The sequence below is a fragment of the Aquila chrysaetos genome, chromosome 1 (assembly GCF_900496995.4).
Source record: "Aquila chrysaetos chrysaetos chromosome 1, bAquChr1.4, whole genome shotgun sequence".
Taxonomy (NCBI): Eukaryota; Metazoa; Chordata; class Aves; order Accipitriformes; family Accipitridae; genus Aquila; species Aquila chrysaetos.
The window spans coordinates 84,915,038-84,931,514 of NC_044004.1; the positions used below are offsets into that span (position 1 = coordinate 84,915,038).

The window sequence follows — 16,477 nt, forward strand, 5'->3', positions numbered from 1 at the left end:
TAACTCATGGTCTTCTGCATATTTGGAAGGGTTTTACCTGCGAAGTTAAATAGGTAAAAATTACCAGAAAGGAGACTGCCCAAACTGCTGGAATTTTATCTTGCGCGTCATGCTTCCAAGGTGCTATTCTGCAGACCCCTCTTGAGCGTGCACAGGAGCAGCTTGTCTGGGTCAGTGGCATTAAGAGATCTTTGAGAGGGACCGTGGTTGTGAAAGCTGCATGGTGGATATGTCAGGGGACTGTCACAGGGGGAATAAAGTGTTTTCCTGGGGAAGAAAGGGTTCCCAATGAACTGGATTCAGTTCCTGCGCATGGTATGGTGTTTGTGCAAGTGCTGTTTTGACCACCTCCTTCCAGGAGGTTGTTAGCACACCCTTCGTTCCCTGGGTGTGCTCCCCAGGAATATGGAATGCTTACAGTCTGTCTGAACGCAAGGGGGCTTGGAATTTAGGATGTGCTGTATAAAAAACTGAAAGGTTTTGGCATCTCAGATTGGGTACTTAAAAGTAATGGGTATTTTCATTATAACATCTCTTTGCTTCAGATCTCCCTCTCTAGAGTAACAGGCCTAATATGACCCCATACCATTCAAGTGGGGTAAGTAGGTGAGATATGTTTTTGTTTGGGAGGTACAACTGTGAAGATGTCGTGTTTTAACCCCAGCCAGCAACTAAGCGCCACACAGCTGCTTGGTCACCCCCCCCCCCCCCCCCCCAGTGGGATGGGGGAGAGGAGCGGAAGGAAAAAGGCAAAACTCATGGGTTGAGATAAGAACTGTTTAACAAAACGGAAAGGAAGAAACTAATAATGATAATAATAACAGTAAAAAAATGACAATAATAATAATAATAAAAGGATTGCAATACACAAAACAAGTGATGCACAGTGCAATCGCTCACCACTCGCTGACTGATGACCAGTTACTTCCCGAGCAGCGATCTGCCCTGCCCGGGCCAACTCCCCCAGTTTATATACTGGACGTGACATCACGTGGTATGCAAGATTCCTTTGGCCAATTTGGGTCAGCTGTCCTGGCTGTGTCCCCTCCTAACTTCTTGTGCCCCTCCAGCCTTCTTGCTGGCTGGGCATGAGAAGCTGAAAAATCCTTGACTTAGTATAAACGCTACTTAGCAACAACTGAAAATATCAGTGTGTTATCAACATTCTTCTGGTAGTGAACCCAAAACGTAACACTATACCAGCCACTAGAAAGAAAATTAACTCTATCCCAGCCGAAACCAGGACAGAAGAGCATCTGGGAAAGCTTGAAGTTGCAAATCCCAGGAGGTTTTAAGTAAAGGTTCAGTAAATAAAGGAAGCAGCAACGTGCCAAACACAAACTCTGAAACAAGATACTGGAAAGCAATGAGCAGTTCTGTCCTGCAGTCTTGGGTCAGGCAGGAACATAAGGAAAATATAAGGATTGGGTTGTGTCCAATAGCATATTGGCAGAAAACAGACAAATTGAGACATGTTTAGCGTTTCTACCTTGTTTATATCTGCAGCAGTGTCAGTGTGAGTAGCAAATGGCAAAAGATGCTTGTGCTAGCAACAGTGATACTGGTTGGAGGATAGTACAGGTGTAGAGTAACCAGGGCGGTTGTATCTCATGTCAGACCAAAAGTTCCTCATGGCAAGAACCATCTTTTTTGAATACATTTACAGAGCCTTGCCTGAAGCCCTAAATATTTAAGGAATAATTGCCACCATCCCAAATATGATGTAGGCAAGTAACCAGGAGGTTGATAGGACAAATGCTATCTGCACCCACTATACGTGCTTTTTGTGTAGTAGCGTAATCCGGTTCAGTTTTGGTTCAAGAGAAAATCACTTTAGCTTGTAAGGAAGTGGTAGTAGAAGTGTATCTGCCTTTACTGCTGAGGCAATCTGTAAGATACTCTCTATCTTCCTGTCTGATAAGAGAACTGAGAGAAGGCATCTTGCTTTATATGGCTCAGTAAAGAGGTGAATTAAAAAAGGAAAGATTACATGGAAGAAGTTAATGTTGTTTCCTTCGTAGACATGCAAACTGAATTCCTTTCTTTTTCTTTTCACGCTCTGAAATTTTGCCCTAAGTATATTTTAAGGGCTCTTGGTTATTATTTCTATCAAGATCATGTTTGAATAGTGTCTTGATGAAAACGTAAACACGGTTAGGTTTTCTGTAAGAAAGTGTTTGGGTTTACTTTTTTTTTTATTGGTAAATGAAACTATACCAGTAACAATTTCACTGCTGACTTCGGTCAAAACAGTACAGACAATATTTTACTAGGCAGCAACCTCAGAAAAGACTGCCATAGCTTGGTTGAGTTAAGGCTTTATGGATTTACATAGGGGACTCCTCTGATACTGTGATACCACCTTGCTCCCTCTGTAATGGACTCCTTTCCTGAACCGACCTCGATGATTAAGCTTTCTTTGACCTTTGCAGTGTCCGTGGGCTGGCAGTCATACCTGTGTCCTTTTAACCCCATATACCTTTCTTCTGTGGTTTTGCCCAGTTGCGTTCTGAATCTGTTTGCTTTTTTGGCATTCCCAACCTGCTCTGTCAAGGGCGTCTTTCTGGCTCTTTTAAAGCTTCCAACCAATCATTTCAGTGAATATTGCTATATTCCCTTAATGTGAGAAAGAGCAAGTAATCTTTTCTTAGGCTTCTCCTCCAGCTCTTAAGTGGCTTTGTAGTGCGCTCTCATGTTCTCCTAGGCTCTTGGTAGTTCAGGAGTAAGCTGAAAGCAGCAAAACAAGAACAGTCTTGAGGAAAGTGCTCTTTGTCTGCGGTAGCGTATTAAAAGCATCCTTGTAGGAAACAAGTATGCAAGCCCTACCCAGTTGCAGTGTACTGTTGGTTTTAAACTGTCATAGGCTCTTCTGGAGTTCCAGACAGGAGTGTCCTTTGAGCTCATAGAACTTGGGTGAAAAAACTGGGCCTTACTCACTTTGCTACTTGGTGAGCTGCCTGGGTTCGCTGTAGATAGGTTGTGGTGAGTTGGGTCCTTCATCATGTAAATGACCAGGCTGAATTTCTGTGTTCAGATGGTGTGGGCCAAATGCTCGATGCATGTGTTATTTTTTAGCTCCTGTCCTGGCCCAGTAAGTGCAGCTCTGGTCTGCGAACGGGAAGGGAGGTTTTAAGGGGAGACCTCTGTTTTGTCATTTTTAATGGATTGACAGCAATGTCCTGTAGCACAACGTGCCAGGGCTGACTTCTACCAATGAGCTGCCAAGCAAGGCTGAGGCTCTTCTCTAGTTGCGGGATTTGCAAATTCTGGAGTAAGGTAGATAAAGCTTCTGATTTTTGTACCAATATCTACCTTCAGTTTAACAAACTGCGGCTGCCTTCCAAACTAGAAATGCTGCCACCACAAACCTGTTATTGGAAGACACAAATTTCAAAGGCAATCTCAGAAGACGGTTCAAGGTTGTTGTTAACGTTTGCGGTAGTGTTAAAGCACTGAGAGGCCAGCATAACGTGAGTCCCGTTGGTTGTATGTGGTTACAGAAAGTCTCTCTGTTTAACAACTGCTTTCTGAAGTGTAGCCCATAGGGCTGTTCCCACGTTTTTCAGTATTTCAACATCAGTGATTCTGGGCTGTTGTTCCAGAATGTTTTGTGCAACTGACACTATTAGGCGTGGCATACACCATGCCAACGTGGCTTTGAGGTCGTGGCAGATGCTATTTAGCAGAGTACTTCCCTGTAGTTGCCGTTGCACTGTGCGAGCAACTTCTGTACCGGAGAAGTTTGGATGCTGCTGCCTTAATGAAATAACAGTATGGATATGATCTGTAATCCCTGTGTGGGCATATAAGGTCAGCCACAGGAGAGTAAGTTTTTCTAAAACATACCTGGTTACGTTCAGGGGGATCAGTGAGTGTATATGTGGATCTGCTAACGGTGCTTCAGCTAGTGGTAATTCTGCAAACTTTTACTGCTCTGTGCCTTTAGCGGTTTATCGAAGCATCTTCACATGACGTTCCTTCATCCAGATTCAAAACTGGGTCTGCCTGGTAAATGTCCTTATGTGATATCTAAAACATTTACATCACGCTATAGAAGAACTACCTGCTTGAGACAATAACATTAGTTATTCTGATACATTGGTAAATATTCAGTTTAAAGCACAAAGAAAACCAAACAGGATATCGGTTCCGATATAGCAAAAATATTTGGTTGTATGCTTTTTAGGGTATGTCCCCAAACCACAAATAGGCCTTGGATTTAGCAGAATATACTTAACAGAGCAGAATCCATGTGTTGGAGCAGCTTCAAAACGCTGTGTTGTTTCAGCTCTAGGGCTCCAGTCGAAGTGTTCAGTAAAAAGAAGTAGTTGCCTGCAAACAGAAGCAGGAGGTGTTGCAAGTGTCTCGCCTAACTTGGTCTTGCAGCAGAGTTTTTATTAACTACAGAGGCAATGGGGAGCTACAGCCGGAGCCCGCTGAAACCACTCCGGGAGTAATTCACGTGCCTAAAGGTAGGCGTTGGGCATCTAGTTCCGTTTGGATGCCTTTAGGCTGTGCAGAGGGGCTCTGAACACCTATGTTTAGGTACCTGAATGATTCTCTAGGAAACATTACCTTGACCTCAGTGTGCTCTGGCTTATGGTCTTCTCCTGTAATGAGAAGCAGTGCATAAAACACAGAAAGGTGTAAAATACTTCATTAAGGAGGGTTTTTTCCCCAGTTGGCATTTTACGCTTCCTTCCCTTCAGATTTCCACTGCTTCAGTGTATTTTGTGCAGGGCCTGCTGCTTTCAATAGCAAGCTGAACATCAGCAGCTGTGCATTCTTGCGCACTTCACACGAGCAGTGTAGGGGCCCAAAAACCCGTCCCATGTTGTACCCCCCCTTACTCCCACCCCAAGTTTGCTGCAGTTCCAGTTGCAGTCACACTATGCAAAGTTGAAGCAGATTTTAACACTTCCTCCACCTTTGCAACTGCATCACACAAACAAATTGCCTTCTCAGTCGTGCAGCAGGAAAATGAGCATCACTCCATTTAATGACACCTAATTAGGTCTACAGACGCCAAATGACTCGTGTTGCCCTGTTCAGACAGAGATGTGTGGGTAATGAATTATCCATTGTCTCAGGCTCACTACTGCTAACTAGGGCTGGGAGAAGAATATTCTGCGAGTAATTTACTTGACAAATTTAACCTCTTGTTCTATTCATAGTAAATCTTTGCAAGTATCCCAGGTTTCCTGCACCCGTTTACGTTTTTGAAATTACTCAATGAACTTTTCTTTGTTTATCCTTCCTTCATCTGTGGCTGATTTTTTGCAAATTTCCAGGCAATTTCACTACTCAATATACTGGAAATTCAAGCTCTGTTGCTTAGTTTAGGTTAGTCAGGTAAGATCTCCTGTAGGTGGTTTGTTTCCCTCTTGCAGGTCTGTCGGTCCTTGTTGAGGCTGAAGCTGCAGCATAATTACAATAGGAAGAAAAACCTCCCCTGTGCAGACAGTTTTACCAACATACCCTTGCATATGCCAGAAAAGCTTATTCAGGGCAGGGAACTGAATTAAATTACATTGATGTAACGTGCCTGAGACCAGCATAGCAGCCCTGCCAGGGCTTTCAGAGGCATTACTACGCTCCTAACGGTAGCATTGCTCACTGCTGTAGTTGTGCTGTTGGGCCTTTCAGCATGAGGATGTTTATGAAGATGTTGAGCTTAGCATATATGTGAGCTTATTGTTTGCCTAACGCATTAGCGACTGGGGACCCTAATCAGGAGTGAAGACTGTAATTCCATCAGAGCCTGGGCAGCTGCTGAAAGTTTGGAGTTTAATAGCAGTTGTGGGTTTCCTCGATTGGTTTTTGAACTTAACGCTTTGATCCTAATCCCTAAAGAGCATTGTCAGTGCAGGATAGTCTTTGCTTAATTTTGGAATAGTTTTATTGGCTGTTTTGTATAAGCATATCCTCTAAACCAAGTATGTAGTGAGTACTGATGAACAAGTACTTCTGGGTCAGATCGGGTACCACTTTCTTCTTTTGATACAACAAAATACCAGCTTCTCTACAGCTGTTTGCAAGTGTCTCGCAGTGAGTTAGAAGAGCACACAGACTTAGTTACCAGTTTTGATTATGCATCGTGGACCTTTTCTGTTAACTCAGGCTACGGCAGATGAGGACGTTACGTCCCTTCCCATGCTTCTTGGCTGAAGGCAGGGGCAGAAGATGCAAACATGCACCAGCCTCTGGTCGGTGAGGTTCCCAGCACTCCATAGTAAAGTGAAGTGAAGGGTAGGAAAAGGTCAGAAGAACATTAGGCTGTTAGAGATGATAAACTGAGAGTTTTCAGGAGATGCTTTCCCAAGTTTAAAACAATAACATAGTAATGAATATCTACATTATTTCTTGGTGAGAGGAGGGGTTAGAGGGTTAAGCATGGTGTATCCTGAATATTGACTTCAATATTTCAAGTATTGGTACAGAAAAGAAAAAAATTTCTGAGAGAATGTATACCATGAAGTTAAGTGCTGTACGGCACACAGTAACAAGGGGGAACAATTTCATCTCACTTCATGCAAAGGGAAGAAGCCGAGGGGAGAGAAGGGCCACAAGCAAAGCACATTACAAAACTTAGAGATGTGAATTGTTGCAGAGGGAACAGCTGTGGTTTTCCCTCTTAGCAGCTATGTTTTGGCTACACATAGTATTTGATGAGCTTTTAAACAGGTATAGAGTTGCACTTGGCATGCAATCGATAACCAGATTGCTCCTTGTCCAGGGACTAATCTCAGCAGGGTTGTAAACAGTAAGGGAAGGTATCGTGGAGGAGTATGGTCTCGTTCATCCTCCAGCAGAATCAACCCCTTGGCCTTGAACTGGTTTTGGTGTGTTTTGAATTTTGGAGGAAAAAGCCTGCCCTCGGCTTGGGGAGGTGAAATGGCCAGCAGGTGGGACTTGTGCCTGTGCTTCCACCATCTGGTGCATCAGAATCCAGAGCGACTTCATGTTTGAGAAAAATTTAAACGTGCTTCTGTGCATCAGCAATGATAGTTTCCATGATAATTGCGTATGCAATTATGCTTAAGCTTCGTTCTGTTAGCACACATACAGTAGCGCCCTTCATGGGCTGAAAGAGAAGGCTGCGCTCGTCATACAAAGTGGCATGCAAGAATTGAGTACCAGTGTTTGAGCTGGTACAGAGATGCCGATGCCACATGTTTGAATTCATAACATCCCTATGAATTTGCGGGGAAACAGGCCCAAAGTCATGTTGTGAAGACAAAAATTTGTAGTTTACTGGGTTACTGAGCTGAAAAGCTTTTTCTGTGGGATTACAGAAAGCAGATCAAAAGAATCCTTGCTGGGAGGAGGGTCATTCTGCCGTGGTCCTTGTTACTGGAATGCCCAAAAGCCTCTCCATTTCCTGTGTCCTGTTTTCATAGTACATCACAGAAACATCATCTTTGAGTGTTATTGCCATGCTAAGGAACTAAGAGAAGAAAGAAGCCCATCAATCCCACACGAGCCTGTGGCCAAGCTGAGAAACAGGATCTCCGCTTAGAGTCTCTTACAGCCTATCCCTCTTCCTTCCATACGGCTAAATAATTTCATGTTCAAAGCCTAAGTCAGCCAGTCTTATTGCTCATTGCAACTACGGAGGCTTATTTTAAAAATGTAATTTAAAGGCAGAATCCTAACTTTTTTTCCCATAGCTTCAGTTGATCTTTTTTCCTGGCCAAGATAAATATTAGCTCTGCCAGGAAACACTGACTATACTTTTATATAGGAAAATACTAAATCTGGGCTTAAGGTTGAGAGATGCCATTGTGCATGTGTGCGCACACATTGCATGGGCATATATATTTGTACAGGTGTATGTGTACCTAAACAATGTTGCAGGGAATTGCATGAGGTTGTTAGAGAAACTGAAAGATGTTCCTGTGTGTGGCACGATAGTGAGTCATTTCTCAGGGGAACAGAATGAGGGAAAAGAGGAAAACAATTGCAATAAAAAAGCAAAGCAAGGCCTGAGGTGCTAATAAACGCTAGCCTTTCTGAAACGTGAAGCAGATTTAGTAAGCAACATGCAAAAGAGTGCCTGTGTCACCAAAGCGTGCCAGGCACATCAGCATGGGGAGCCATTTGAAAATGTTTCAAGACAGAGTATTGAGGAAAAAATACAATGAACAGCAAACCAAATTAAAAACAACAACAGGATATGTCCTTTAAATGACTCATCCAGCCTCAGCTGATGCTGAAGTACAGTATGTGCAGAGCTGGTAGACTTGCAGTGAGAGGCATATTTTCCTAAAGCACTTTCTTTTCCTAGCCATTGCCTGAAAGCTACACTCACTGCTTGGAACATCTGTGTTTATTTTGCATGACAAACTTGTTCCTCGGCTTTGACAAAATGCATGCTGATTTGGGACTTGGGGTTTGCAGTTCTTCCGTAGGGTTGTGCTGAAGCACATGCGGCTGGCCATTGCACTGGTATATAATACATATTACATGATTTCATTCATATTTAATGACAAGTGTGCTATATTTTTAATCTTTATAGCTTTAATGTGTGCAAGTGGTTTTAATAATTGGTGCTGCAGGATGGTTACTTCCCAGAATTACCCTGCAAAATTGCTGTGTTTTCAGCCTTCGCTTGTGCAGGTTGTAAATTAAAAAACTTGAGTAGTAATAAAATTGGCACCCTCTCCTTGCTCTTTGGAGATGCCAACCTGTGACAACAGTAAAAAGCTACGCACTGGCAAAAATTCTTCACTTGAAGCTTTGCTCGTCTTGTCCGCACGCCCTGTGTGAAAGGAGGAGACCAGGAGAGTCCAGCAGCCGGGCTGGTGCAGGCTGGCTGGAGGCACCAGCGTTGCTGCACGGGCCCTGCAAGGCTTGGTGTGATGCTAACAATTTCCTGCGGATGGAGTGGTCTCTGCCACGTGGTTGTGCCCCCGTAGCCATTTTATACCCCCGGCATGTGCTTCATGTGTCTGATTGTGAGGAGGAGAAGAACTCTGAAATGAAGCGGGGATAGTGGTAAGGAGCAAAGGGCTTTGGGGGCTCCTTGAACCCCCGAACTCCTCCGGGACATTCCTCTACCTGCTTTCCGCTCGGAGCACAGACACTTCTGCTGGAATAGTGAGAAACAAGACTGATGTTATCCAAATGCCTCTGTTAGTACCTTGAGACTGCATGTCTCTGTTTTGGGCCTCTGAAACCGTTCTGGAAATGGCCACTCAAGTTGGCTGGTGCAGAGGTCGCAGCCTCAGCATTTCGTTTGGATACTGTGCTCTCCAAGGGTAGGTCTGGAAATGTGCGCGTCTCATCCCGTTCTGCTGGCTGACTTCTTTGAGGTCTGGGCTTGGGATACTGCTCACACAGCACAAGACAAATACTTTAAGCAAGCCTGGGTCAGACAGCACGTTTTTACTGTCCAAAAAACAAAAAAGGGAAACAACTCAAAACTGGGTGAAGGCATTCTGAAGGCTTTCTGTTTTGGCTGGTTTTGTCTTGTTTGGCATTTCCTAATTCTCTTGTTTCTGGGCAAGTCCCCAGCAGGGTAACGGCATTCACTTGGCCTCATCTTCCCCCACATGCATTCAGTTGGTGAAGGTCGTGTTCCTCCCCTCCCGCGCTGCTGTCGCTCCCCAGTTGCCGCTCCAGATAGCTGCGAGCCTGTGCGCTGGGTCAGCCTCTTATAGTGCAGCTTTGTGAGCTCGTGTCTTACGTATCACTTGTGAAGACCTCTGGGAGAAAGACCGAGCGTGACTTTTAGTCTATATCCTGGTTATTTCGGATATTTTTAAGTGACAATGCTAATCGAGAGTGACCTAATAAAAAACAAACGTGCCTGTCAAAATTGACTCTTTTTGGACTATGGTTTCCATGCCACCGAGTAAATCTGCTTTTAGCTCTTGGTCATCACACAATCAATTCAAAGGCAGGAATTAAAAAAAAAAAAAAAAAAAAAGACAAAGTGACAGCTCCTCAGTTTAATGAGGAAAACCTAAAGGTTAACTAAAACAGCCCTTTTGCTAGGTGGAGGATGCAGCACCTATAATGCATCTGCAACAAAAGGCAAATCGGTTTTCTGCCATTAAGAGCGTATATAGAGGTTTGGTGTTTGCAGGCAACACATTGGAAAATGCTTGCTGGGTTTCACATACAGCTGGGTTATGAAGGTCACTGACTGCTTTTGTGGTCAGGCTCTATTAAAATGTGTAATAAACTGGGAGAATACACCGTCGGTATTAAAGTTTGCCTGCCAGCATTGAGATTTGCCCTTTTAAGACTCCATAGCTTCCTCTGCTCCAAGTGCGGTAATTCGCAGGAAGAGAAACGGGCCGGTGCTTTAGAAGTACGTGGCCTATGTAATCAAATTGGGAAGATCTGTTTAGCCTTCCTAGAAAACCTCTTGGCCTATGTAATAATAATTACATAATTAATTTAATAATAATTAAAGGAATAATTCTGTATTTGATCAGTTAAAATAACCGCCCTGGTGTGCACATTAAGAGTCACGTACCGGGGGTGGGAGATGTCTCAAGTGCTTAAAAATAAGGCAAATGGCCACAGTATTCCTGTCCTTGGAAAGCTCTTCCTGCCGCTGGAGCCCCACAGACATGTTTGCAGCAGGCCCGGACAGACGGCAGACGGCGTTCACGGGGATCCTGCCCTAGCGAGAGGAGCGAGCCAGCTGCCTTCCTCTGCTGTCTAGCCGTGGGACCGAAGCCCTTCCCTTGGCCAGGGCAAAACAGCGGTGTGAAGGCGCAGACGTGTTACTGCGTGGTGGTGTTTCTTACTACCAGTTTAATCTGGACTCCAAATACAAGCCTTGCATATCCTGCCGCATGCTTTCTCGTTCTGAGGCCTGTCGGGTGGCGCGGCTCAGTCTCTGACAAATGGCTCAGACTTGCCACGTGGCCCGGACCTCTGTGGGTTCAAGTTCTGGTACCAAATCCCAGGGCAGCAACTCGAGCCCATCGCCATGCCATCTCAAAAGGCTGCCACCTTGAAAAGTTTCCTTGCAGATGTGTGGTGTTTATATACAAAGCCCTCACGCACAGAAAGTCTTCAGCATCCAGAGGAACACTTTAAGGACGATAAACAAACAGTGCCTATCCCTGGAGACAGCAGCAGTAAAATGGCCTAAGGTAACAATAGCTCCTTTGATTCTGCATGTTGCCTTCAGCCTCCCGCTGCCGGCAATATTCCACTGTCTCTGAAACTCTGTTTACCCTTGGGCAATATTTAGCTGCTGCAGTCCTTTGAGCCCAGTCAATATATGTAAAATATGCTGTTCAGGGTACCTACAGGAGTTTATTGGAATAGCTGATTACCAGCCTTCAGTAAAGCTTTGAGTCCTGGGGTTTGGTGTCAAGGGCAAGGCAGCATTTCCACCAGTCATACAGATGCAGACTGCAGCACTGAGCAGAAGTCCTCGGGTGGGGACAAGCTGAAATGACTTCTCTGCCACAGACACTTGGCTTGGCAAAATGCCACAGTTCAAGGTGGCAGTTTCCAACCCCGGGTCCACGGCCCGAATTCACTTGCTTTACCATCTCTAAAGACTTCATCAGTGGGGCTGCTCACATTAGAGGTCTCACCCAAGTAGACACGCTCTAAGATGAGGCGTAGGTAGTTCCACTGCCTCATCTGCAGGCATCTCCATGCCTCTGCTCCGCAGAGAGCCCAAGGGAACTGAGAGCGGCAGCAGATGAGTTTGAGATACTCGTTTGTTGCGGTCTTGGAGTAGTCTGGATTGAATGGGAGGAGAGCAAGTGTGTTTTCTACCTATTTTGAAGATTTGATTGGGCTTTGTCGTGGAAGGAAAATGAAACCACGTGCTACTAGGTTTTCTGTGACTGATGCTTTGTTTCACTCTTTCTTTTGAAAGGAATGTTTTCACATCCAGAGGCTGAGGTTTTCAGTTTAGCGCTCTCTCTCTCGGTTAGATGGTTAGAAAATAGTGGACCGCAAAAGCAATCCCAACAAAATCCTTCTTTGTCGGCAAGATTCCACCAACGTTTTGTTTAAATTGGATTTCTTGTAACCAAAGTTATACCAACCATCTCTTGTTTAAAACAACATCACAAAAAAACAAACAAACAAAAAAAAAACCACCACAAACTTGAATTACGAGGACCAGGTTTCTTTTTAACGTTGTTTTGGCCTGGGATGAAACTATGTGTCATTGTCAGTGACGTTTTTAAGGCTTATATTCAAACAACTAGGTATTAACACTTGTAGCAAGACCTAAAGAGACAATTCATAACAAATAAATTCCATGATGATTTCAACTTTTTTCCTTCACCCAGAAGTACTGAAGACAGATGAGGTTCTTAACAAAAATATGTAACTCTAACTCCCCAGGTAATACTTCATGCAAATAATTTTCAGTCATATTAATTCTCATGAGCTTTTGGATGCCAACATTTGCCTTTCATCACTTGCTATGTGTGTGGTGATTATCAATGTAAATGCCTATGCTACTACAGCTCTTTGCTGATTGGATAAACATAAGGTTTAGAAACAAGAAGAATGCCTTGTTTGAAGTAAATCCTGACATCGGAAGGAGAGGAAAGAAACTGCTTTAAGAACAAAGCCCGATGGGTGCCTGTAGCCTCTTACTTAATCCAGGCAACAGTATTTTAACTAGATACGGGTGTCACAGCTTTAGTAAGACCTGGATTCCTGCTGAGGGAAAGAGGAAAAAATAATAATGAATTTGCTATTATAAAGTCTCTTAATTTTTAATTGCTGTAAAATAACTGACTTTGCAGGTGGCTGTGCGGTAGTATCTAAAGGGTACCCGTCCACGACCTTTCTCTATTAAGCCTGCTTATGGATGCAACTAAAATAAACACTTTGAAATAAAATAAAATCTTTATTATTTGTTTTAACTTAGGTATCAGTAGGGCTTGAGCATATGTTGAAGTGTTTTGTAGAATGTGAATGTTAATTAATTGTTTGAAAGCCAGGCACTGGTCATAACATGTCATGTTATTTATTAGTTGTATTTGCATAGTGCCTGGAGGCCCACTGAGAGCAGGCACTCTGCAAATACACAGCGGTGGATGGGCTCGCTTTTCACGGGCTTCCGTTCTGAGAAATATGGCGTAAGGGATGGAGAGGCGGTGGCAAAAGGAGGGACGTCACTGGAACTGTGAAAAGAGAATTTTCATGCTGCCCACAATGGCTCAAAATTTATCGTTCTAATTAGTACAAAAAGTTAAAGTACAGTTACATTTCTCTTAGAATGGAAAATTATTGATGATTAAATGTTTGAGCATTTTACTGTGGCTTGACTCAACCCTGCACATTTATTTTGCAGGGCTATTACAGTGCCTCGTGGACCAGCTATCTTCTCTGCGTTGGGTGCTGCAGTACAGCTCTATCTCCACTGACCCAGCACAGCCGTGCCATGACCACCCAGGTGTACGAACGTGAGGCAGAATAGGAGATGAAGACCGTAAGGTAAGAGATATTTAAATCTTACTTACCAGGGAACTTTGTGTCAGATGAAAGGTTAGTTATTAAAAAACACATTAACCCTGAGTAAAACACTGCAAACACATGCAAATATGGTGATTCCAAATGACATTCTGTGAAATCCACATTTTTCCGATGGCTGGAACATGCGATTCTGTTTTGAGCGGCATTCGACTAAGGAAGGTAAGGTAAGAGAGAGGGAGATTAGAAAAAGAAAATAAATAAAGCGGCTTTTTTTCTGACCCATCGTGTGCTTTTGATGTTCTGTTTCCTTGCGGATACTCTAATTTTCATTTTACTTTGTGTCTATTGCCAGTTACGCAGAGCGCTAATTCATTGTGCATACTTGTCTTAATGTGTATAATTTTTGAATGAAGGTGTCCAATTTGTTTTCTGTTAACATATTTGTGGGCAAAAGGTTTCATTCAGATACGTGGTCAAGGCGACATAACTTCATAAAGGCCTTCAGCAGGGTTTAATCTGCATGCTCTCTCTGAACACGTTCCCAGGGTGCTCAGATGAGTAGGGTGTGCCCGTGATAATGCAGTGCTCGGAGCCCCACTGTGCCACACACTGCGCTCAGACTGAGAACTGCTTGCACTGAATGCTTTGAGGGAGTTTTCCTCACTAATTAGTCATCCTATCTGCAACAAATAAGATTATCCCTGTTTTTAATTGAAGTTTAAAATCCTAATACGGTTGTGCTTGAGGAGAGAGAGCGGGTTCAATAGTCCTTGTTTCCAGTGTTCAAGTGTTCACTTTACAAACAATCTGTTCCATGTTTGCAAAATAAGTGTATTAATCCTGATAAAGAGCCCCGCTGCTGTGGTTTGCCTCGCTCCCCTGAGACAAGCGGCAATGACGGTTTTAACCAGTACAAAGTGCTTCTCGAACTGGGAGTATTTGCTTTTGTGTTCCTGTCACTGTTGAACTTTGGAGAGGAATTGGTTATGGGCATGCTTGTATGTGTGGGGAGAAGGGGATGAGAGAAAGGGAGGACAACTGCAGGAAAACATATGCCAGGAACCAGCGGATGCTCGGAGCCTGGTGGCTTTTCAGAGGGACCAGGGAGGCATCGAGCTCTACAGCTCCCGACTTCTTCCCTTTTCAATAAGGCTACCGTCTCCTGCGAGTAATGGAGGGAACATCCTTGTGATGGAGGAGGAACTTTGAGCCCGCACGCTGATCCACCGTTACAGTTTCTGAACATTTTGTGTGGGTACGGTGTCTAGAAAATGAAATCTTTTTAAATGTGTCTTTGGAAAGACCTGTTGCTGTTACAGAGGTGCGAATTCTTAAATGGCCTCCTGAGTCACACAGGGTTATTGTACAGGTAAGGACTTCAACTAAACTCGAGGCTAGGCAAAAGGCAGGCATAGGGCAGACGTACAACCTGACCACAGGCCATTAAAAGGCATCAGTAGAAGCCATGGTTACATGCTCCCACACAACAGCAGTGCTTGTTACTGAGATTTCGGAGCTGTGCTGTGCAGAGCGCAGGAAAGTCACTGCCGTTGGCAGGGCATGCCTGTCCCCCGGCATGCTGGCCAGGCTGCGACGCCGGCAGCCACACTCAGCGGGAAATGCAGCCTGTCAGCATGCTGCTGGATCTTTGCTCTCCAAAGGAAAAGCAGGGCCAGTGCTACAGGCAGGACAGGCTCCACATGAGTCTGGTTCCCGGTCTCAGCTGCTCCCCCTCTGCTGACGAGGCAAGAGCTGTGCCTGTAAATGGGATTTTCTCTGAAGGAGAAGCTGCCCAGCAGGTGAAGAGCCAAGAGGTGCAGGTTTCACCCAGTGTGCAAAAATGCCGCCCCTCTTAGAGAGCCTGGAAAGGGTTTGACTCTGCAGCTCTGGCTGCCTTGCTGGGAACTGTGGGAGCAGCATTGGGTGTCAGTGCACGGTCACGGCAGGGTGCCTACCTGTACCTTGGCTCTGCTGCTGCTGCTGCTGGGAGGTGGGTGCTCTAAAAGTGATGGGGCAGGAGCTGGGAACAGACAAGTACAGAGCCTTGGAGGAACCGTAGCTTGTGGCCCACTGTTCTTGAACAGCAAGCCCGGTTTGAAACAGTTGGATGTGAAACAGGGAGTCAGGCAATAAAGGGGATTCGGCTGCCCCCTCGGAGCAGTGAGCGGTCTGGGGTGGAGGGTGGGCTGATAGGACACTGGCTGTGTTTAGAGCATTTTGGTAAACCGATCTCTTAATAAAAAAACCGTAACAGGGCCAAACACATGGAGTCCTACTATGTTTTTAGCCTGGCATGTGCCGCATAAAACATAGGTATCGTTTCTCATTTACTCTTTCCAAAAGCATAAAGCCTAATTAAAAAGGTATAATTGTGTGAGGTGCCAGTCCCTCATAAAGGGGGGTTGTATCAACTCATCACCAAAATCAGGTGTGAGGTGAAGCTCACATCAAATATTAGGGCACCACATAGCATCGTCCTTGGAACGTTTCTCTTCTGATAGAATGCAAATTAGTTAATAGTTTCCAGTGAACAAAAATGTAATAAAGCCTTACTTTAGCAGAAAGGAAGCCACTAGCAATGCCACCACCTCTTCGACAGCAATTTTCTAATCACCATTGCTTTATCAAGAAATGTTAAGTTGTATTTTTTTATTGATATTTAAGAATAAATTCTTACAACATCATATCTATAAAAGGTTCATCACAGACCAAATACCACTCTAACCTTTTAAGCTTCTACAGTAAAAACTGTCGTCTTTATTTATATAAGTTTGGGAAAGATACAAATGTAATCATAACCCCCAAGGCAAAATTTTATGGCAGTTTTCAGAACTCCTCTCTATAAAAACTACTCAAACCTACAAACATAAAAGCTTCCAATAAAATTTGCTTTAGATCCTAGTCATAAAAGATGAATTTCTTTCCCTGGTCTTGGAGCTACAGGTGTCCAATTGCCAGAGCTGTTTGCCGCAAGCCCGGGCCAGCAGTGTTGGCTTCCTCCATCAGCTGGTGGCTCTCTGGGGCAGGGCCGGGCCACAGTGGGTTTTCTCGCTCTTGGTGA

General features: G+C 44.3%; 1 long non-coding RNA gene across 1 annotated transcript in view; it reads left to right on the top strand.

The window, feature by feature from the left end:
- LOC115338786 overlaps window positions 1-16,477 on the top strand; it is a 194,852-nt gene that overhangs the window by 88,631 nt on the left and 89,744 nt on the right. The window contains exon 2 of the long non-coding RNA XR_003922529.1: window positions 13,295-13,437. This is a non-coding gene — a long non-coding RNA (uncharacterized LOC115338786). The remainder of the gene's footprint in view (window positions 1-13,294; window positions 13,438-16,477) is intronic.